This window comes from Bos grunniens, chromosome 23, assembly GCF_055505025.1.
Source record: "Bos grunniens cultivar Pamir isolate PY7600 chromosome 23, Bosgru_T2T1.0, whole genome shotgun sequence".
Lineage (NCBI taxonomy): Eukaryota > Metazoa > Chordata > Mammalia > Artiodactyla > Bovidae > Bos > Bos grunniens.
Genome location: NC_141187.1, coordinates 51,514,823 through 51,537,480, shown reverse-complemented (window position 1 = coordinate 51,537,480; position 22,658 = coordinate 51,514,823). Strand labels below are relative to the sequence as shown.

The window sequence follows — 22,658 nt, the reverse complement described above, 5'->3', positions numbered from 1 at the left end:
TTTGTGAACCATACGAAATAAAGATACAAAATCATGCATGGGAAAATACACACCAACTTCGGGTGTTTCCTAAGGCAGGGGAAAAAGCCTGAGCATGGACATAAACAGTTTTTGAAACATCTTATTCCATAACACTATTACAAAAGTCAAGTATATGAAGCAGATGTAAAAACATTAGCAAACAGGTCTTTCTTTTATTATTTTAAAAATAATTTTGTTTATTTATTTTTGCTTTTATTTCTGTGCTGGTCTCCATTGCTGCATGGGCTTTTCTCTAGTTGTCCGTTAGGGGCTGCTCTCATTGTGGCGGCTTCTGCTGCGGAGCACAGGCTCTAGGGCTCGTGGACTTCGTGGTCGCAGCTCTCGGGCTCCAGAGCACAGGCTCAGTACTTGAGGCACACGGGCTCAGTTGCTCCGAGGGATGTGGAATCTTCTAAGATCAGGGCTCGAACCCATGTCTCCTGCATTGGCAGGAGGATTCTTGACCACTGAGCCACCAGGGAAGCCCAAATCCTTCTTTTAGAAATAAGACAGAAGGCAATGATCCTCATAATATGAGGGGAGAACAGGTCGGGGGTTTGCAGTGGGTGACCCAGTCCTTTCAGTGAAGTGGGCATCGAGTTCTTCTGCTGAGAGAAGGGGCTGGGGGCAAGCTGGAGGTTCCAGGAGAGTGAAAACATGAACAACTGTGGACGGAGGTTTGCAGGGAATTGACTGGAGGTGAAGTGAAAGGTTACAGATGCTGGAAGCTCTTGGCCCTGCGGCTCCAGCTCTCAGCTTACTCCAGCGGGCTCAGCAATATGGGATTCAGAAGAAAAGAATGAAGATGGAGTCAGCACAGCGGAAGAGGGCTAAGGAGGGAAGGTGAGGAATGTATTAGTATTGTTCATATTTACCTGGCAGTTGTGGAACAAGGATAGCGGGGGTCTCAGGAGGACACAGTCACCTAAAGCAAATGCACTGGCCCGGTCAGCCTTTCCCAAAACGTGCTTTCTAGAACACTAGACCTTTAAAGTGAAGTGAAGTCGCTCAGTTGTGTCCGACTCTTTGCCATCCCATGGACTGCAGCATGCCAGGCCCATCTGTCCTTGGGATTCTCCAGGCAAGAATACTGCAGTGGGTTGCCATTTCCTTCTCCAAGGGATCTTCCCGACCCAGGGATTGAACCTGAGTCTCCAGCATTTCAGGCAGACGCTTTAACCTCTGAGCCACCAGGGAAGGACAGACCTTTAAAACATGCTTAAAAAAACCAGTCATCAAATTATTTTGGAAAACCTTGGAGCTTCACAAAGAATATGAATATAGTAAAGTGTGGCTTAGACCTCACCTTCCAGCGCTAGGAGGGTGGGTTCAGTCCCTGGTTGGGGAGCTAGGATTCCACAGGCCTTGCAGCCAATAAACTGAAATATAAAATGGAAGCAATATTGTAACAAATTCAGTAAAGGCTTTAAAAACGGTCCATGTCAAAAAAAAAATCTAAAAATAAAGCGGGGTGGGGGGGTCTACAAAGTCCAGAATAAACTTGTTTTGTAACCTAGCACTTAGAGAGCTTATGTGACCCAGAGATAATTTGGAGATTCTTTCTCATGTAACTCATACCAACAGCTGGGGCAATTGCTTCTACTGGTCAGGGTAAGGTAGGCTGTGCTGGTGCTGCAGATCAGCCTCAGAATCCAGCGGCTGAGCCAGTTCAGTTCAGTTGCTCATTCGTGTCCGACTCTTTGTGACCCCATGGACTGCAGCACGTCAGGCTTACCTGTCCTCCACTATCTCTCAGAGTTCACTCAAACTCGCACCATTGAGTCGGTGATGCCATCCAGCCATCTCATCCTCTGGTGTCCCCTTCTCCTCCTGCCCCCAATCCCTCCCAGCATCAGGGTCTTTTCCAATGAGTCAACTCTTCGCATGAGGTGGCCAAAGTATTGGAGTTTCAGCTTCAGCATCAGTCCTTCCAATGAACACCCAGGACTGATCTCCTTTAGGATAGACTGGTTTGGACCTCCTTGCAGTCCTAGAGACTCTCAAGAGTCTTCTCCAACACCACAGTTCAAAAGCATGAAACATGTATATTATCATATGTGAGATAGATCACCAGTCCAGGTTCAATGCATGAGACAGGGTGCTCAGGGCTGGTGCACTGGGATGACCCTGTGGGATGGGATGGGGAGGGAGGTGGAGGGGGGTTCAGGATAGGGAACACATGTACACCCATGGCTGATTCACGTCAATGTATGGCAAAAACCACTGCAATATTGTAAAGTAATTAGCCTCCAATTAAATAAATAAATTTTTTTTAAAAAAGCAAAAAAAAAAAAGCATCAATTTCTTGGTGCTCAGCTTTCTTTATAGTCCAACTCTCACATCCATACATGACTACTGGAAAAACCAAAGCTTTGACTAGACAGACCTTTGTTGGCAAAGTCATGTCTCTGCTGCAACAGGTCAACCTCAGAATCTAGCAGCTGAGCCAACATGGGTCCAAATGGCTACGCAGGAACCCAAGCTGATGGAGGTGGTGGAGGTCCAGAGCCCTGTGACCATCTCAGCGTGTGGCTCCAGGGCAGGGAAGCAGGCCGCTGGAGAATCAGAGCTCACTCTGACCTGGATGATACACATTGCTGCTGCCAGCAGCTCACGGGCCATAACTAGTCACATGGCCCCACCTCACCCTGTGCGAAGAACATCTGACGTCACAGGACACACAAGTTTTTCCAGTTCAAGGAGGGTGTGAAGAGAGTATTCTTAGATGTAAAGAAGAAAAGGCTCTGCTCTTTCCTGTCATTGAAGCGGAAAAGAAAGAGAAGGAGGAGGAGGGGGAGGGGAGGAGGGGGAGGAGCTGGAGGAGAGATGGGGTCAGGGAAAAGATGGAGGAGGGGGAGGAGGGGAGGGAGGAGGGGGAGGAGAAAGGAGGGCAGGGAAGAGATGAGGGAGGGGGAGAAGGGAAGGGGAGGACAGGGAGGCTGCTGGGCAGCATGGCTTACCGAGGTCTTGCTCTGTTTCAGGCGTCCGCTAAGCGCTTGCAGGACATGCACCATGGCATCTGTTCCCCCAAGAACCCTCAGTAAGACGCATTATTGCCCTCATTTTGCAACTCCAATCACTGAAGCTTAGAAAGGCCAGCTGATCTGTTTGAGGTCGCAGCACAGGAACTCGAGTCAGACCACCGCCTCCCAGACAGCAAAGCCCATACCCACCATGGCCGTGCTCACCAACCCCACTCCGCGACCCTGAGTTCTGGACGGCCAGGCCTCTACACACAGCTCCTCATTTCATCCTCAAAACAAGCCTGCTGGCTGGACGGTGTGCATGTGGCGAGAGAGGGATTTGAACCCAGTTCTCGCTGGCTCCCAAAGTCCAGGTGAGCACACCCGCTCAGGCCTCTTTCTCTACTGTTTCGATCGCGGTGTGTGGATTCTTTGCACTTCCGTCAGCTTGCTCACCTTCACACACAATATCCTGGGCCAGACCTGCAGAAAGACCCTGTTTCACTGGGGCCAGAAGGATGCTCACAGCTTCCTCTAGATCTTCTTAGAAGGCGACGCTCTCGGATCTACTGCAGAAGCTCCTTCCTGTTGGAAAACTTGAATCCTGGTACCTTGAAGCCCCCCTACCCCAGAGCTGTATCTTGCTGTGAACGCCCTTCTTCCTCCAAGGCCATCACAAAGCTTCCCTACTTTTCTCTCTGAGTCTGGCATCCACTCCCCAGGAAATCTTTGTGTCGACTGCAAACTGGAAGATTTAAACATAAGCAATTAAAACTCAAAGTCAAAGGTGACTATCTTTGAGGAAGGAAAGTAATATGAGTAACAGGGAGAAGTAGACTCCCAGCTATGTGGTTCCTCTGAGTCTAAACTAAAAGGTCCATGAACCCATCCCCCAGAGTCCCACCCCCGGGCACAGTGGGTTCAGGGAAGACCTGAAGACCCAGCTGGCTGATGTCACAAGTGGCTGGCGAGCCTGGAGGCTTGCTTCTCCGGGCACTTAAATGATGGACAGTCCAGGCAGAGAGCCTGGGACCCGACGGACGTGGCCATAGCTGGAGGTGGAGGGAGGCTGAGTCCTGTGTCTCTACGGGGCCGTGTGAACAGCACATCAGAAACACACGGCGGGCCACCAGCTCACAAGGCAAGCGGTCCCAGCAGCGGGGATGTGAGGGTTATAGAGGAACCGTGTGCGCCAGGGGTCAACACGCAGCCTTCTGTGCGCTGTTTCCTTGGTCTCCCACATAAACGCGTCTGAAGGTCGGTGTCCGTGGCCGCAGGTGGTCCCGTGACGTCACCAGCGACCCTGTCGACGTCTCGTCTTCTGTGCCTGCTCAAGGTGTCTGTCTTCGGTGGAGAATGGCTGCTGCTGCTGTAGGGATGTCCAGGCTTTACAGCTGCTGTAGAGACATCCGGGGGGATGGAGGAGGTGGACCCCTCAACTCCTGCTGAAATCTTACGAACTGCACCATCCACGGGGAGACAAGGAAATTCAGCTTTTTGGCTGGCTGCCTTCCCCAAATTCCAACCCTGAGGAATGAAGGGGAGACGGAAGTGAGGTGGTGCTTCATGGCCCCAGCCCCTCAAGGACACCGGTAAACCGCATACACTCACAGGCGACTCTGGAGCCTCTGCCCAGCCTGAGAGGACGCTGGCTTCACCGTGCTGTTTGCAGTCCAGGCGGCGGCCAGGGCTCAGCCTCACCACACGTCTCCCCCAGAGCAGACGTCACCTCTGCCTTGCCCAGTTGGCCGAGGGTTCTGGACATGGGGGTGGGCTCCCCACGGCAAGATGCTTCACCACCAAGTGCTGCCCAGGTCTGCCCTTTGCATCTTGCAAACCAGCTGCTCAGCTTTAGCCCAGACCCCAGCAGGTGGTTCTCTTGGAAGTCCAGAGGGTTCTGCTCACTGATCCCCTGCGGGGGTGTCTCTGAGAAAGCTCCCCTCTCTCTGTGGTGCCCTTCACTAGCGCTCGCTGACACAGAGCAACAGTGGGTAAGGACCACGGTGTGGCGGGCCACAGCTGGAGGTGGAGGGAGGCTGTGCGTGGTGTGGAGTCTGCAGAGACAAAAGTACTTCCCTTCTGGAGAATTCAGATACTAGTGGGACAAACAGGTGCACAGAGGCTCGCATGTGACCCAGGAGGGCTGCAGAGGATGAGGCCGGGCTCTGTCTATAAAACCTCATTGTGCTGCGCAGGCTCAGTCATGGCCGAGTCTTTCCAGCTCCGTGGACAGCACGCTAGGCTCCCTCACTATCCCTCGCCGTCTCCCGGCGCTTGCTTAAACTCATGCCCGTTGAGTCAGTGAAGCCATCCAACCGTCTCATCCTCTGTTGCCCCCTTCTCCTCCTGCCTTCAGTCTTGCCCAGCATCAGGGTCTTTTCCAATGAGTTGGCTCTTCCCATCAGGTGGCCAAAGTACTGGAGATTTTCTCATCTTACAGATGACAGCTGTATCCCTCACCCACCCCAAGTCTTGGTTGGGATCTTTGCTGCAGGAGGATGTGTGAAACAACAAGATAAATTCAAGTTAATGATAAACCAAGTCCCTTAAGCTCACAAGGCTTTTTGTCCTTCCCTGTCTGGCACTTATTTCTGCAAGAAGGGCAAGCTGGTCCACAGGGGCTCATAACTCAGAAGATCCAGAGCAGCACAGGCTGTGATGTTGATCCATTAAAATGTAATTTTTGCAGAACTATCAGATTTTCCAAAAAATAATAAATCATACACACAAACAAATGTTCCACCTGATATCTTGCAGATAGGGCACTCTTTGTTCAATAGAATAATGAAAATTTGTTTGAACCAATAATATGAAATATTTACTCAAATGATAGTCAATCCTGAACTTTTTTCATCTTATAAAATATTTAACACTTCCTATATCCTGTTAGGGTTTCCCGGGTGGCTCAGTGGTAAAGAATTTGCTTGCCAGTGAAGGAGACATGGGTTCAATCCCTGGGTCAGGAAGAGCCCCTGGAGAGGGAATGGCAACCCCCTCCAGTATTCTTGCCTGGAGAATCCTGTGGACAGAAGAGCCTGGCGGCTATAGTCCATGGGGTCTCAAAGAGTCAGACACGACTGAGAAGCAAACACTTTCACTTCCCAGATACAAACACGGGGACCATTCAGGTCCTGGGAGAGGTGGTGTGTGATGAAGGCCTTGTCAGTTGTGCAGGGAGCCCCCCAGGAACTCGCAGGTGGGAAAACTCACAGAGGGTCAGATAGTAGGGGTTGGGATGTGTAAGGAGCTGGGCGGGGCTGGAGGAGGTGACTAGGATGCAGGAAGGGGGCGGGGCTTCCAAGGCGGAGTGCCTGGGTGCCCGGGAGTGGACAGAGCTGACCCAAGTGGGTTGAACAGTAAGGATGGCCGCAGAGTGTTAAATGCAGGGGCCGGCCTGGCTGCTAAGGCATCATTCCTTCAGCCGGCAGACATTCACCAAGCTCCTCTTCAGGAGGTACTGCAGAAACCCAGTGGGGTGGGCAGCTCAGCTTGACCCTCACAGACACTGACCCAGAACCGGGATGGTGAGCGGGGCTGGGAAGTCAATGATAAGATGCTTAGGAGGGGCGTTCTGACCTGGGCTGGGGCGTGTGAGAGTCACCAGCATCAGGGCGGACTGGGAGGTGGGTGGGAGGCTGGAAAATGTGTGAGTCAGACGGGGAGCATCTCCAGAGTCCAGGAGAAGCCACTGCTCCCTGTTCCCAGCATTCTGGGACTGCAAAGGCACCGCATGTTCTCCAGGGACAGTTAAGGCCAGCCTGCAGGATGGGTTTGGACAGAGAGGGAGTGTCCACCAGCAAGCCAGTGAGGGAGATGCCGGGAGAAATTAGGGGACAGCACACATTCTGTGTCTTCGGGTTCCAAGACCACAGGGAGGACGGACGCATCACACCCTTGATTTACGAAAAGTTTGACACCACACTCCATAGACAGCCTCTAGCCACCATGGACATGCTTCCAAGGGAGGACTTGAGACCAGGGGCGCGGGGGGAACATGTGGTGTATATAAATCTCGATAGAAAACAAACAGGAAACAGCGCCATCATTTTGAAAGTATCGTTACATTTTCTCATACGCATTTCAAACTATTACCAGCTTCTTTCTCTTTCTGTCCTTGTTTTCTTTTAACATTTATTAATGTTCTTGTGGATGATTATTATAGTCAGAGTGTTTGCAAGGAGCCCAAAACCCACGGCTCTAAGGATCTCACCTCAGCGGGGCAGAGAGGAAGTGCAGAAATGGGACAGGGCCTTTCACTGCCCAGCAGTGGACACCAGCAACCCAGACCGTGGGGTCACACCTCAGTCTGGCCCCTGGACCGCGAGCGAGTGCTTGGTAGCTGCTTCTGAGGAACGTCTGGGATGTGTGTGCATGTAAGGCTTCGGCACAAGACCTGGTCCTTTCGGGCAGGGCCGGTGTGCGGGGCTGGTGATAGCTGAGCTCCGCCCCGCTTGTCTGAGGCCAGGCCTGCAGGACCCAAGCTGCAGGTGTGATTCCTGGGATCCCTGAGGGGTTGGCTAGCTCGGCCCTGAGGAGACCAGCTCGGTCCGCCAGCCTGGCCAGCGTCAGACAAGGGGAGCCGCGTGGCAGGAGCTGGGGGTCAGCCTCTCAGCAGCTGAGTCAGCTTCGTCGTATCTGCATCTGCCTCCTCTGTCACGTCTTCAGCCTCCCGTCCTGAGAGCTGTGCCGTGAACATCAAATTCTCCTGCTAAGATTTGAGGCAGGAGGCAGGATCCACTGGGTGGATCAAAGGCCTGGAGCTGGCAGGAGCCAAGATTTGCTTCCCATCTTCATGGAAGATAATCAGTTTTTGACGTGAGAAAGTACTGAAGGCCAAAGGAGAGTCGGGTGTGAATTGGAAGCAGAGGCTCAAGGAAGCAGAGGGGTACGACCCCACCCTCTCCCACAGGAACACGAGTTCCTACATGCAGGGCTCCGAGCACCAGATGTTAATAGGCAGAGCCACACCACCCGTCTCTGAAACACCCACGGCTGTTCCTCCGACCGCGAGCTTGCTTCTGGCGAACGACTTGGGCTCATCACTGGAGGTTCTCCTTCCCTTTTAGAAGTTTAAAATGTGTGTCTGAGCCTACGTTCAGTGGCTCCTGTCTACCTACGGGACAGAGAAGACATCAGATCCTTGCCAGGCCAGATGGTCTGGCTTTATCTTCATTCTGGCTAAAAAGGAGGTACAGCCTGTTCCGGGTCGTCACGCACACCGGGTGTGTCCCTGCGAGGAAGCCACCGTGGTCAGTCTTTCTTTAAAGAGCCTCTGTGGTGCTGCAGTAAAAGCTAGGCCTCCAAGTGCTTTAAGGCCATGGTTTTAATTGTTTTACTCTAAGAAGGCATCAGCTAAAACGGAGATGTGTTATTTTTACTTGTTGAACTGGAATCTATAATTGTTTCCATGGCATTTTCTATTCTGTCCCCAGGGTGGGTGCCAAACCTTGATCTGCTTCCTAAAGATACATCTTTCTGGACTCAAACCTGAGCAGGTGGGGCAAAGTAGGAATGGCGGAAAAGACGAATAAAGTGTGAAATCGTGAAATTAAAAAAAAAATGAGTCCATGGGAATAATTAGCATGCCATCTTTGTTATTACACAAATTCTTTTCAGATTATTATTTAGATACTCATTTTGGAAACCAAAACATCTATAGGAAAACATAAAAATAATTAAGGCCAACACATCTAAATATTAATATTCATAATGCCTTCTAAAAATACTTGGTTGAGGTGATAGTCAACAATTTTTTGACCTACAAAGATGTTAATTACCCATAATTTTCTCCAGGGGACCTTCTCAACCTAGGGGTTGAACCTGGGTCTCCTGTGTTAGCAGGAGGATTCTTTTCTATCTGAGCTACCAGTGAAGCCCCCTTTGATCTAATGCTAAGAACTTATTGGATAAATGGGTTCAGATTATTAGTAGAAAATATAAATAGCTTAAAACATGTAAAAAAAAAAAAGTGTGACCTTCCTAATAACTAAGTAGATGCAAATACGAAGCAAAAGCAACCCATCTGAAGCTGTCATAAACAGCCGGGATGTGTGAGTCGGCCTTTTTCGGGCCGTGTGGAGGAAAACAAGGACAGCGCTGGAGGGGATACAAGAGGACACAGGCTTTTCAGGAAGCAAATTGGCAATAATGTAACAATTTTTTTTTAATGTTCAAATCTTAGTTCTAGCAATTTCAGTTTTGTGAATTTATCCAGGGGAAAATATGTTCTGTCCAAAGATGTACATTGCAGTATTTACAATGGTGAAAATTTAGGGGGCATCCCTGGTGGTCCAGGGTGAAGAGTCTGCTTGCCAATGCAGGGGACATGGGTTTGATCCCTGGTCTGGGGACTGAGATCCCATATGCTGCAGGGCGGCTAAGCCCATGCGCCACAGTTACTGAGCCTGTGCTCTGCGACAAGAGGCGCCACCACAACGAGAAGCCCTCCTACCGCAGCCAAGAGGAGTCTCAGTCGCTGCAACTAGAGACAGAGCCCCCCAAAATTCTGGAGGCAAACCCACGTTCAAGATCAGAGAAATTAGGCAGTAATTAGAAGCAAGGGAAACAGAGTCAAACAAACTTGTCTGTAAATCCCTTTGTCTGTTTAATAATTGTGTCACGTTAGACAAATTGCTAAAACTCTGAGCCTCAATTTCTTACGAATTTACATGACAAGGATAATTTCTACCTCATTGGGCTGTTGTTGAAACGACATTTGAAAATGGATATACATTGCTAGGAACAGTGGAATATAGCAAACACTAGCTTCTCTGTATTATTATTATTATTATTATTCGGTCTTCTTCAGTTTAGTTCAGCTATTGAAAGGATGTGCAAGCATTATTTGTAGTAACAGAGAAAGTGCCGTATTATGTTATATGAAAAATCAAAGCATACAGTTAAATAGAGATCGTGGTCCAGACTCTGGAAGACATGCCCCGAAAAAGAAGACAAGGATGCATGAAATACAAGCCACAATTTAACAGGGGCTATCTGGGTCTCGGAATTAGAAGAGATTTTCCTACATACTTTTAACGTCTGTGTCATTTCCAACTTAGTTATAATGAGCATGTGTTATCTTTATCATTGAAATAAACTGTATTTTCTCACATACAGCCCCTCTGGTATTGACCTGCAGACAGAACAGGTAATTATTTTTGTCCCTGGCTCCCAGGCAGGATGGGAGAGCAGCTGGCTACAAGGACGGATACCAGACAAGGGGCTGGGACACGTGGCTTTAGGACCCTGGGTCTGCAACCCTGGCCAGGGCAGGCTGAGCTCCCGTCAGGGGAGGGGTGGTCAGAAAGACCGAGGCTTTGCTCTGGGGCCCATCACGCCCCTCAGGAGGCTGCCCGACCCGTAGTCCCCTGGTTCTCTGAGATACTATGGTTCTCCTGCTGGTGTTGCAATGGAATAATTCCACTGAATTGTGAAAAGTGAAAGTGTTCAACCCTCAGTCGTTTCCGACTCTTTGTGATCCCAAGGGCTGTGGCCCCGTCAGGCTCTTCTGTCCATGGGATTCTCCAGGCAAGAATACTAGTGTGGGTTGCCATTCCCTTCTCCACGGGATCTTTCTGACCCAGGGATCAAACTCATGTCTCCTGCGTTGCAGGCAGATTCTTTACCATTGGAGCCACCAGGGCAGCTCTGTGTCTGGAATAAAGACTGCTTTGGGAAGGTGATAAAATCGGTGGATTCCCTCCTCTGCTAAGTGAACCCACACACAATTTTGCCTGACAGTTTCAGGGCTCATAAAACCCTTCCTCTGACCTCGGGGTTCTTTAAACCCCAGATACCATATTAAAGTGTGGGCAGTTTTGAAAACACTAAACACTGTTTGTTAAAGGTTCCCAGTGCAAGAAGGGAAGATGGTTTCCAACATTAAATTTATGATCTGGTAACTCAAGACACACTCCCTCATGGCTGGTCCTGGAGGCACCTTCTGTAATGAAGACAGCTTGTCGGAACTGGTACCCAAAGGGTCCACAGAACTAATTCAGCATAAATCACCCAAAGGGAGGCCGTCTCTAGGTCTCCATCCGGACAACGCTCCTCCTCGGGCTGAAAGCCCTGCTGGTGCAGGTGAGGCGGGCGTGGGGATGGCGGGCAGGGTCTGCTCCTTGGGCCGGTCAGCACTCCTCCTCAGGGACACACTCCGTGAGGCGCTTCTCGCCCCAACTGTCCTTTGCCCCAAGTGTCCTCGTTACGAAAATGAGTCTTTTAACCCCCACCCAGTAGATGTGGGCATTTGTTGTTGGCTTTCTCGCACGTTGCGGCTATTTGAAATTTTTGACTGCTCTTGCTTTAGGGAAGTGCCGGAAAGTAGGTCATGATTCTTTCCCTAAATAGAGTTCAGGCAGACGGCTCCCAGACACACTGCGGTTCTGTATGATAGCCTCAGAACCCTGGCTCTCTGGGAAGAGTGGTCATATTCTGTCTGTACAAGGGTTTCTCAACCTTGGCACTGCTGGCCTTTGGGGCAGAATCACTCTGGGTCGTGAGGGTCATCCCGTGTGCTGCCCTGGCCTCTCTCCCTGGATGGATGGGCAGCACCTCACCTGCCTCCGGGCCCCTTCCTGGTACTGATGATCAGAAATGCCCCCCCAGGGGCGAACTGCCCCCAGTTGAGCTCCACTGCCCTCCACCAACATGAGAACGTTGTGAGAACGTCCTCTGAGTCTCCTCATTGTCAAGCTGAGAAGCGCAGGATGTTAGAAGTCCTAGGAGCAAAGTCACCTCCCGGACATTTGCCAGGACAGGCCCCCCGTGACTCAGTCTCCCCACCCATGGCTCTGTCCTCCCTGAGACGAAAAAGGGAGAAGACAGAAAGCCAGGCTCCCTTCCAGGCGGTGGCTGGAGCGCGATGCCCTCGGTGGGAACTGGTTCCACTGAATCTAAACGACCCCCCAGGGCAGCTGCTGGGGCAGGAGAGAGTACCCGGGGTGGACTGGCAGGGATGCGTGGAGGCCGCTCCCCATCAGGGGGACAGGCAGTTCGATCCCTGCAGACACGTGAGGCACACGGGGCCCGGGAGTCACTGCGGAGGCCGAGGGGGCTCCCGCTGCCCTGGAGAGAGCGCGGGGGTGCCTCCTGGGAGGAGGAGACCTTTTCGGCTGTCAGGCACAGTCAGCCAGAGCCCGCGCCCCAGCCTCTCCCAGCGGCCCCCGAAGGGCCCTCACCTCCCATGAGGGACTGTGCCTCCCCTGACCTGCCTCCCGCTCCCAGGACGCCCAGTCACACGCAGAGACAACAACATGGCTCTTTCTGCAGCCTCCGCTCTGCGCACAAGGCCCCGCCGGCACTTCCAGAACGGGACACCCCGGGCCGGGGCCACCTCTCACATGTCCGGCTCCACCCCGGGCTCCAGCTCAGGGGTTCTGATCGGCTGCTGTGCACAACGCAAGCCAACCACTGAGGTTAAACCCAAAGCCACAGAGACACAGAGATCAACACGTTTTAAGTTCCTCCGTGGAACCCGTGGCCCCGGGCAGCCCCCGCTGCGGCCCGGCCCCAGGCTCAGTCCCCGCAGCTCCCGACAGGGATCGCCTCTCTTCCTCTCCTCCTCGGTTCCCGACCTCCAACTTCCACCCAAGCCCAGCTCACCCCCTTCCTGGCTCCCCAGTCTTCCCCTCTGGGAGCTGCTAGGAAACTGTCGGGAAACTCCGTGTGCCCAGCAGGGGATCATTGCTGAGTCTGGGCAGCCTGGTGGAAATGCCTCCCTACCCTAAGCAGCTGATTTTGCTGCTGCTGCTGCTAAGTCACTTCAGTCATGTCTGACTCTGTGTGACCCCATAGACGGCAGCCCACCAGGCTCCCCCGTCCCTGGGATTCTCCAGGCAAGAACACTGGAGTGGGTTGCCATTTCCTTCTCCAACGCATGAAAGTGAAAAGTGAAAGTGAAGTCGCTCAGTCGTGTCCAACTCTTCACAGCCCCATGGACTGCAGCCCACCAGGCTCCTCCGTCCACGGGATTTTCCAGGCAGGAATACTGGAGTGGGGTGCGAGTGCCTTCTCTGGCCTTACGATACTACTAACAAACCAAAACTTAAACTCAACTTTCTCTGATCCCGCGGGACCCCTGTATTCATGAAGGTTTATGCCAAAGCACTAGGGGAATCTTGGTTTTCTCAATAAATGCTTGCGGAAAATTGCTTTTAAAGAAAAACAGGGGCTTCCCTGGTGGCTCCCTGGTAAAGGATCTGCCTGCCAATGAAGGAGACACACAGGAGACAGGTTTCATCCCTGGGTCGGGAAGACTCCCCTGGAGCAGCGAATGGCTACCCAGCCTAGTGTTCTTGCCTGAAGAATTCTGTGGACAGAAGAGCCTGGCAGTCTTCAGTCCGTGGGGTCTCGAAGAGTCGGACACGACTGAGGAACTAACGCTTCACTTCTCCCATTCCTGGCGCACTCCCCCCGTGTAACCCCATCCCCTGGAGTGTGGGCAGCGCCTGTGAATGCCAGCCACAGAGGGGATGGTGTGAGATGGCAAATGGATGAGGTTTTGCAGATGAAATGAAGACTGCCATCAACTGACTGCAAATTAATCAGAAGGACGATGGCCTTGGGTGGGGCCGGCCTAACGAGGTGAACCTTTTAAAAGCTGCGTCGGAGGTAAGAGACTCAAAGCCGCAGAGACCTCTCCTCCTACCAGAATCCCTAGAAACAGGCAGAGAGCCCTCCTGGGCTCAGAGAGACAGGGCAGAGGTCACGGAGGGCACCCAGGGAGAGCAAAGTGTGAACGAAAGGGAGGCCCGCCTTTCTGTGCTTTCACCGGCCTCAGGGGAGCAAGCTGCCCTGAGATGTGCAGGAGAGGAGCTGAGTTCTGCCGACACATGTGGCCACCTGGACAAGGACCCCGCCTCAGCTGTCACCCTGACCGCTGCTTCGTGAGCCCCGCAACACGCCTGGAAGCACAGACAATCGGTGTGTGTTGTTTGAAGTTACCAGGTTGGTAGTAAATGTTTACACAGCAAGAGAAAACTCATACCAACATCGCTGTAAGTCCAGAGTAAGCCGGTGCCCCCGCCGTCACCCTGGTGCCGTGTCATCTACGAGGCAGCCCTGGAGAGCAGGGGTGTCAGCCAGGCGGCCTTGAGGGGAGACGGAGAGGCTTGCCCAGCGCCCAGACCTCACCCCTGCGGTCTAGCTTCTTTCCTCTCCTCCTTGTTAGAATCGAGGCTTGGGACTTCCCTGGCGGTCCAGTGGCCAAGACTCTGTGTGCCCAGCACAGGAGGCCTAGGGTCAGACCCCTGGTCAGGGAACTAGACCCCATGTGCCAGGTAAAGATCCTATGTGCCACAGCTGAGACCTGGTATAGCCAGATAAATTTAAAAAATTAAAAGTTGAGCCTTTCTCCTCTCCTCTCCACACCCTCTCCTGTGAAGTTGCTGCCATTCCTGCAGCTTTAAGTACCAACCCAAGCACCCGCGCCTCCCCAGGGTCTGCCTGTGGCTCCCCCCTGAGTAACTTTTCAATTCTCCCGCTCCTCTGCTGCGCACAACCGGGGCTCCTACGAGGACACTGCTTCTGCCTCTACGACGCCTCTCACGGATCAGTTCACAGCTCCCCACCTCGCGGCCACACCGTCAGCTCTCCACTGGATCATATCCTGAACCTTCTACTCACAGGGTCTCAAATTCTAGTGTCTCTTAGAAGCCCCTGAGATGCTTTTTAAAAGTTCCAGGCTGCACCTCAGACTGATGAAATCAGAATTCCTGGCCTGGGGCTGGGAGACCCAGACATCAGTTTTATATTTTCCGAGGGGTCCCCATCCATAGCCAGGTGTGGGAACCTATGACCTATTGGGGCATCACGGGGCCCCCTCCCTCCACCCTCCACGTGGGCACCCAAGGGAGGTTCACGGGGCCCCCTCCCTCCACCCTCCATGGGGGCACCCAACGGAGGCTCATGGTGCCCCCTCCCTCCACCCTCCACGTGGGCACCCAAGGGAGCATTTTAATATGGAAAATATATCCTGCTTTCTGTGCTCAAAACTTGATCTTAGTTTGGGATTTCATGAGATAAACATCTCTAAACTCCTAAGTTGGCGGGCAGATTTGCTGGGTCCCCCGCCCGCCTGGCCTCTACTCCTCTGGTCCTCCCCTCCCACCCCTCCCTCCTCCCCCAGCTCGCATTTCAGCCCTCAACCCCTCCTCCCTCTGCTTTGGGAGAAGGATTTGCTCATCCACCTCCTCCCCTTGAGGCCCCTCCCATCAGTCCCCACCCCAGTCACCCTCTCCTGCAGCCTTGGGCTCTTATCCTCAGTAGCATCTACCCAGAACCATAGCTGTCAGCTTCCTTGTGTGTTCCTCCCCAGGAGGCACAGACCACGGGAGATTTGTCACCAGTCACTCCTAGCACGGGGCTGGCAGAGCCTCTGGCCAACAGGCTGTGAATCAGAGCTTCCCACAGCCCCTTGCCTGGGTCCCATTAATCCGTTGACCACCGGTTTATTACAACAGATATGAAAGGATACACGTCAACAGCGGATGCAGAGACGAGACCTGCCCTGTGGAGTCTGGGGCCCCCACGATGGTACGCTGAGGACCAGCTCACCAACCCAGAAGCTCTCCAAACCCTGTCTTTGGGCTTCGTGGGTCTTCATCTGTTGTTGTTTAGTTGCTCAGTCGTGTCTGACTCTTTTGCGACCCCATGGACTGTAGCCCACCAGGCTCCTCTGTCCACGGGATTCTCCAGGCGAGCATACTGCAGGGGGTTGTCATTTCCTCCTCCAGGGGATCTTTCTGACCCAGGGATGGAACCCATGTTCTTATGTCTCCTGCACTGGCAGGCGGGTTCTCTACCACTAGCCCCACCTGGGAAACCCCAAGTCCCAATTCCAAGGATTTCAGGAGTTCTGTGCCAGGAATGGCACCAAGGCTGAATATGTATTTCTTATTGTAAATCCCAATGCCACAGCAAAGTATCAAACTCATACGGTTGTTTGGAGGCTCACGTATCTGAGATGATGCATGTGAAATGCTTGACAAAGTGCTTGGCTCCTCATCATCCACGTGATGCATCATGGATACTGGCCTCTTGTTCCACAATTACTTTGCCGCTTACGAAGCTAACAGTAAATATGTACACAAACTCTAACTTATCATCCAGCTGGGGTTTTGAAACGGCATTTTCAGAGCTTGATAAAATAGAACTTTCCTTACCTAGCAGTGATTGAGAACACCCTGAAGTTCCGGTTGAAAAAAAAAAAGTTTTAAATCCACAATAAAAGTCAAATATTAGGAAAAGCGCAAAGAAGAAAACGAATACTGAAAGCTGCTTCTCTCCCCCGGGACCTGTCCTTGGTGCACCTTCCTCTATCAGAGCCGAGACGGTGGACCGCTCTCCTCCGTCCCTCTCCAGCCCTCCTCCGTCCCTCCCCAGCCCTCCTCCGTCCCTCTCCAGCCCTCCTCCGTCCCTCCCCAGCTCTCCTCCGTCCCTCCCCAGCCCTCCTCCGTCCCTCCCCAGCCCCGCCTCGTCCGGGAGGAGGGGTGCTGCCTTGAGTGGTCCAGCAAGCCCCGTGCTACACCTCCCAGGAGTCCGGGTGCCACAGACAGTGTCCTCAAACTGCTCTGAGCTCCTTCTGGACTCGAGATTTTCACTTTAAGATTATTAGAGAGACTGACAGCCCCTTGGTCCTTGGGACAGATGCCGTGGGTTTCACGCTTGTAGTAGAGGTCGGGGTCCCCTGCGGTCCCCATAGAAGCATCACCGTCCTAGGACATGGGCGGGGAGGGTGGGACCCTGCCCTCCGCCCTCCGCTGGGGGCCTTTGAGATGGCCATGGGCTGTGAACACTCGTCTCTGTTGGGTCACAGTTTCACACTGCTCCGGCCCTGGCCTGGGGGTGAGGGAACAAAGGCCAGGAAGGGGCGCAGAGGGGAAAGAATGACTCAGAGGGAGGCCCACTTTTCACCCCTGTACCCAGACCAGCAGGTCCGCAGACACATTCCCTGCTCCCTGACCTGCCCTGAAAGGGGCAAGGTGGCAGCTGCCCGAGGGAGACCTGAGAACATCCTCCCTGATCAGCGCTCCTGTGTCAGGCCCCACGAGGCTCTGAGGCCCGGGGTTACAGTCTGGGGGCCGGGGAGGGGGCCAGGGCTGCAGAGACCGGCTCGTGGCCCCTTTTGTCTGCCGACCTTCTCATGCCTTGGGTTTTCATTCTCTGTGGAGGGGTGAGGGCAGTCCTGACCTCGGTGGTTGGTGAGGACGGGGAGAATGGGTTGAGTGACCATGCAAAGCGTGTGGAATCACCTGGGGCCTGCTGGAGGAGCACAGACTCCGCGGCTTCAGGCCTCGTCTTCCGCAAAATAAATACCACTGACTGGGGGCCTTTGAAACAACAGAGAACTATTTTCCTGCAGTCCCGGAGGCCGCAAAGCCCCGGCTCAAGGTGGCGGCCTGGTGATGAAGAGTTCGCACTCCCAAGACAAGGGGTGCAGGTTAGTCCCTGGTCAGGTAGCGCCTCCATGCCACGGGACAAGGCCAAAACACGGCAGCAATGTCACAGAGTGGCGGCTGACTCCGTTCCTGGCGGGGTTCCCTTCCTGGGCTTCAGGTGGCCACCTTCTCCCTGGGTGCTCCTCTGGCCCAGGGAGAGGCAGGCTCCATCCCTTCCTCTTCTTAAAAGGGCACTGACCACTCAGCTCAGGGCCCCCCTGCCATGACCTCATTTAGCCTTAATTGCCACCCCAAACTCCACCTCCCAGTGCCTCCCACTGGGGACAGGGCTTCAGCGTGTGAGTCTGGGTGGGGGCGGCACCAGCGGGAAGCCCTTCCCCTGGCGGCCCGCATCCCCCACGAGGCTAACCCTCGGGAGGGACCCCGTCTGATCGGTGTGGGCAGCGTGGAGGAGGCTGCTTCCCGCTCCTGCCCCTCTGTATCCGCCGCAGCCCCTCAGGGGAGACTCCCAGTCTCTTTGTGTCCGAAGCACCTCTGTTTATCAAGTGTGAGACGGAGGAAGTGACACAGCACCCCCCTATTCCTGACGCACGACTAGGGGAGCCTCACCTGACATCCCTGCAAACCACACTTACAGGATTCTTGTTGGAGACAAACCACAGTTTCCAAATTAAAGACAGCTCTGCAGTCCCTACCCTCAGAAGGGAACATGCGCTCCCGAAGGTGGAGAAGGAGGAGGAAGAAGATGGGGAGGAGGGGAGAGAAAGAAAAGGCAGGCAGGGGAAGCAGGCGGCTGGAGACATCCCCTGGGGCAGCCAGAGGCTCTGCGGGCACCCGGGGCAGCGGAGGGCAGGGCCGGGCTGGGCACCTGTGCGGATTCCCAGGGGTCGGAGGGGTCAGCGGGGAGCTGGGGGTCCCTCCTGCCAGGAGGACACGTTACACGTGATGCTGGATGGAGGGCAAGGTCAGTCAACCCCTCCCCAGGACTCGGGGCCGGGAACACAGGCCGGACTCCCACCTCCCTCCTGCTGGAACTGAGGTGGCGGCGAGCACACACGGCTCCCGCTGTGGAAGGCGGACGTGGGCTGGCTCTCCACGCACAGAGGCCACTGCTGGTGGGGCCCGGGAAACCACCCCGGGAAGCTCACTTGAAAGGGCTCCGACTGGAGGGCGGGAGGAAGCCCGTTCCTCTGCAGGTGGCTTTCTGACACCGGCACGCAAGGCGCAGAGGACTTCCCGGGGAGGCAGCTCCCCCAACAACCAGCCCCTGGCCCCGCCGCCCAGCCCCTGCCGTCCATCCCCCTGCCTCCGCGTCTGCACCCGTCCGTCTCCCCGGGGATGTGGCAGTGACCGTGGTGGGGCTGACCCAGCCTGGCGGGGATCTACCGGCGGTGGCAGGCTGACGGCCACTTTCCGACCCGAAGGAGGACCTGCTGGGTGAGCACCCGGCACCCAGCTCCAGGGCCTCTGCTGGAAGGTGCCACCGCATCTCCTCATTTAGGAAGTGTTTTCTAAAAGGAGCGAAGAGCAGGTCTCCTGGCAGGCTCGCCCCATTCTTGCTGTCCCCACGACTCGACGAGAGGCGGTCACAAGGCAGAGGGGCCAACAGGTCCTGAGGGGCCTTGGGGACGGGATCCCTGCTGGGGTGGGGCCGCCTCCCCAGGGTGGAGGACGTCCCTGGGCTCAGTGTCCTAGCGGGCATCCTTTCCTGGGCACAGAACCCCGAGGCCCTGCTGGCAATAAGCCCTGTTCTCTGTAGAGAGGCCCAGCATCATGGCACCTCTGGGTCCAACCGCACGCCTCGCCGGCTGAGGCCAGAGCTCAGGGAGGGGGCCTGGCAGGGGTGACCGCGTGCGGACCCTGGGCGTAGAGGGACCCGGGCACCAACACGCTCAGCAGACGCCCTCCTGCAAACCCACCCATCGGAGACTCCTCTCCCCCGGGACACAGGCTGAGGCTGCAAGGTGCTCACACCTCGTGCCCTCGGCTCCGGTCAGAAGCCCCCAAATGAGACCTGTTAGTGAGGGGCGGGGAGCAGAGAGGGGTCTCCTGGGGGAGGTTCCCACCTAGAAAGGGCAGGGCCCTCCTCCACCGCAGGTCTGGACCCCCCAGGACCCGGGAGAGGAGGGCAGGCTGGCAGCTTGCCTCCAGGTCTAGCGTGCCTAAGTAGTTACCGCGAGAAGCTGGGCTGACATTGCCAACACTTGTTCAGGGGGTACGTCTCACCTACCCCCGTTCAGACCTTGTCTCCTCAGGTAAGTGACACACCCACACTTCAGTCCAGCTCAAAAGTGAGACCCGGACCAAGCTTCAGGGAGAGAGGGAGGGGTGGACAGATGTCTAGTCTCTGGGCATTTTCATGGGGTATCATTCAGGAGTCTTCAGAAAAAAATAGAATGAATAGGATGTGAATATCTATACTTATATCTGTAGGGTCTATATATGAAAAGGATGGAGAGAGACTTATTTTAAGGAACTGGCTCACTTGATCATGGGGGCTGGCGAGTCCTAAATCTCCGGGGGCAGCTGGCAGCCTGGAAAACCCGGTGAGAACTGAGAGCTCAGGCTTGAGTCATGGGGGGTCTGGGAGAAGAATGCCTGCCTTCTCAGGGAGCCTTGGTCTTTCCCAGCACTAAACCAAGAATCACTTTTGCATCAAGTAACACCCAACCATAGCTCCCAGAAGCAGCCCTCAAACCTCAGCTTGGCGATCGTCTGTGCAGCCGAAGAGCAGAGAGCCCGAGCGATGAGGCGTGGGGTGGCGACAGTGCAGGAGAGGCGGGCTCCATCCCTGGGTCGGGAAGATTCCCCTGGAGGAGGAAGTGGCAACCACTCCAGGATTCTCGCTGGGAGATCCCACGGACTGGCAGGCTGCAGTCCGTGGGGTCGCAAAGAGTTGGACGTGACTGAGCAACTAAACAACAGCCACTGGGACAGTGGCTCCCACGCTACCCACTTGACCAGACGGCCGAGAAGTGCCCGTTTCACGAGAGACGGGGCACAGTGCCCAGGGCAGAAAGGGCCCTCCTCACGCTCTTGAGACCCACCTGCCCCTTGACAGCAGCATTTTCCAGCCCTGCTCAAACGCCAGCCTTCTGAACACTTTATCACCGGGCAGGAGTTCTCTGCTCTCATCACAATAAATTTTGAATTAAATAAAAAGCCCGCCTGGGCTTTCATCCTAAGTGAAGCTGCTCTAAGGGTGGAGGAGACACAGCGGCTCTGGCTTGAGTCTGTTTGGCTTCTGCCCGAGGCCTCCAGGGCTGGCACAGTGGGTGTGATTGCCGACGCATTGCCTGGCGAAACAGGGGTCCTTCCATCCACCCTCCGTCCCTGGGGAAGTGGGGAGAGCTCGAGGCTCAGGGAACAGGGGGTGCTCCCAAAGGTGCCCAGATGTTGAGATTTTGGCCCTCAGCCCTCCCCAGCCTGTGGGTCATGGTGGAAAAATCTCAGAGTCCTCACCACAGGAAGGGCCACGGAGTAAGTGGGTGTCAGGACACATGCATGGGACACTGTGCAGCTCCAGAGGCGGGGCCTGGACCCTGCCTCCACGCGCCCGGGCAAGACGCGCGCCTTCAGCTGCCTCACTGCAAAAGGGGGAGACGAGTAACAACCCCTGCTCTGGGTACCAGGTGGGACTGACAGTGACCATGAGCAGTAAGGGCTTGGTCCCCTCTAATGTACCTTGCAAATAGCAGGTGATGCTATGAAGTTGGAATTTTTCCCTCTTTCCTTTCATTTTACCTTGTTTCCTCCATCCTCTGTATGGAAATTCAAAGTCATAACTGTAACGTTTATAAAATTGAGGAAGCAAGACCGCATGTCACCAGAATGCTGCTCAGAGAGCATCCCCTGGGTGCCTTCTTGAACCTACCCCCCTGCTCGTGCCCACACGTCCTTTTGATGCTTAGGACTTCGCGGCAACTATGGGGATAGGGGGCTTTGGAAGGAGGCCAAGGAGTTAGAGGAGAGTAGCCCCACCTGGAATGCTGCCTGGGATGGTCCCCAGCCCCATCCATTTCCCTTGCCCTGACCCTCCACCTGGAGCCCCTCAGCTGGCAGGAGAAAGGATAGCATTGATGTGTGGTTACAGGCTGCATCAGTCAGCGCAGGCCGCTGTAACAAGCACCACAGCCTGGGGCCTTAACCACAGAACTGTGTCCCCTCACAGCCCTGGAGGCTGGGTGTCCAGGGTCAAGGAGTCGGCCTGCTTCCCCTCAGGCCTCTCCCCTGGGCTGGTGCACGCGAACTCCTCTCTGTCTTCACCAGGCTTTCTCTCTGTGCCTCCCAACCCCATCCTTTTATGAGGTCCACTGTCCTACCAAGTTAGGGCCCACCCACATGACCTCATTTGAAAAGAACCACCTCTTTGAGGATCCCAAATACTGAGGCCCCAAGGGTTCAGGCTTCAACACACGAATGTGAAGGGTTGCACAGCTGAGCCTGGGCTTCCCTGGTAGCTCAGAGAGAAAAGAATCTGCCTGCGATGTAGGAGACCATGGAGATCCCCTGGAGAAGGAATGGCAACCCACTCCAGTATTCTTGCCTGGAGAATTCCACAGACCGAAGAGCCTGGAAGGCCATAGTCCATGGGGTCACAAAGAGTCGGACACGACTGACCAACTAACATACACACACACACACACACAGAGTTAAGCCTGTAACAGATGTCCGGAGAGGTGGTAGTCTCATCAGAGAGGCAGTGTAGGCGTGGGAGGTAAGGGACAGACTGCCCTTGTCCTTACAAAAGCTGTTAGAAGGAGTACACCAGGTCACACATGTTTGGTATACGGTCACTGAACAGGAATTAGAGCTCTGCAAAGTCTTCCGGCTTCTCCTGTTGACGAGCTGGTTTTTCTTGCTGCCCCCTTCCTATATCATTATGACCCCAGGAGCAGGAGCCAGACCTGTTTAGTCACCAAATTACAGAGCACTCACTTCACCGCTGCTCCTTGAAGATGATTGTATCCCCAGCCGAGATCTTTATCTCTGCAGCAAATGAACCAAGGGCCAGAGTCTTCTCACCACCCGAAGGCAGGACCCTGGTGGGTGGGCCTGCAGAGAGGGGAGCGGGGCTGATGGGGAACCCGAGAGGGAGGAGGGGTCTCTTTCCGGCCATTGAAGGAAGCTGGTGAGGGGCCCACAGATCACAGGGAAAGACCGAGGCCGCCTCCAAGAGCCTCTGGAGAGGACACAGGCCTTCACTGTAAGGACCAAGTTGGACAGGGGACTCCCAGGGCTGGGCCAGAGGGCCTAGGAGGGTGGGGTGACCATG

The 22,658-nt window shown here is 54.5% G+C and overlaps 1 long non-coding RNA gene across 20 annotated transcripts in view; it reads right to left on the bottom strand.

Annotated features, from left to right (window-relative positions):
- Positions 1-211: 211 nt before the first annotated feature.
- The window catches only part of LOC147347826 (uncharacterized), a 45,482-nt gene continuing 23,035 nt past the window's right edge, over positions 212-22,658 (bottom strand). For 9 of the 20 annotated variants that reach the window (XR_015152592.1, XR_015152598.1, XR_015152584.1 and 6 more), the window contains 2 exons: positions 1,328-8,097; positions 212-1,239 (listed from right to left, as the gene is read on the bottom strand). This is a non-coding gene — a long non-coding RNA (uncharacterized LOC147347826). The remainder of the gene's footprint in view (positions 1,240-1,327; positions 8,098-22,658) is intronic. The other 11 variants (XR_015152599.1, XR_015152585.1, XR_015152588.1 and 8 more) reach the window with 7 other exon arrangements.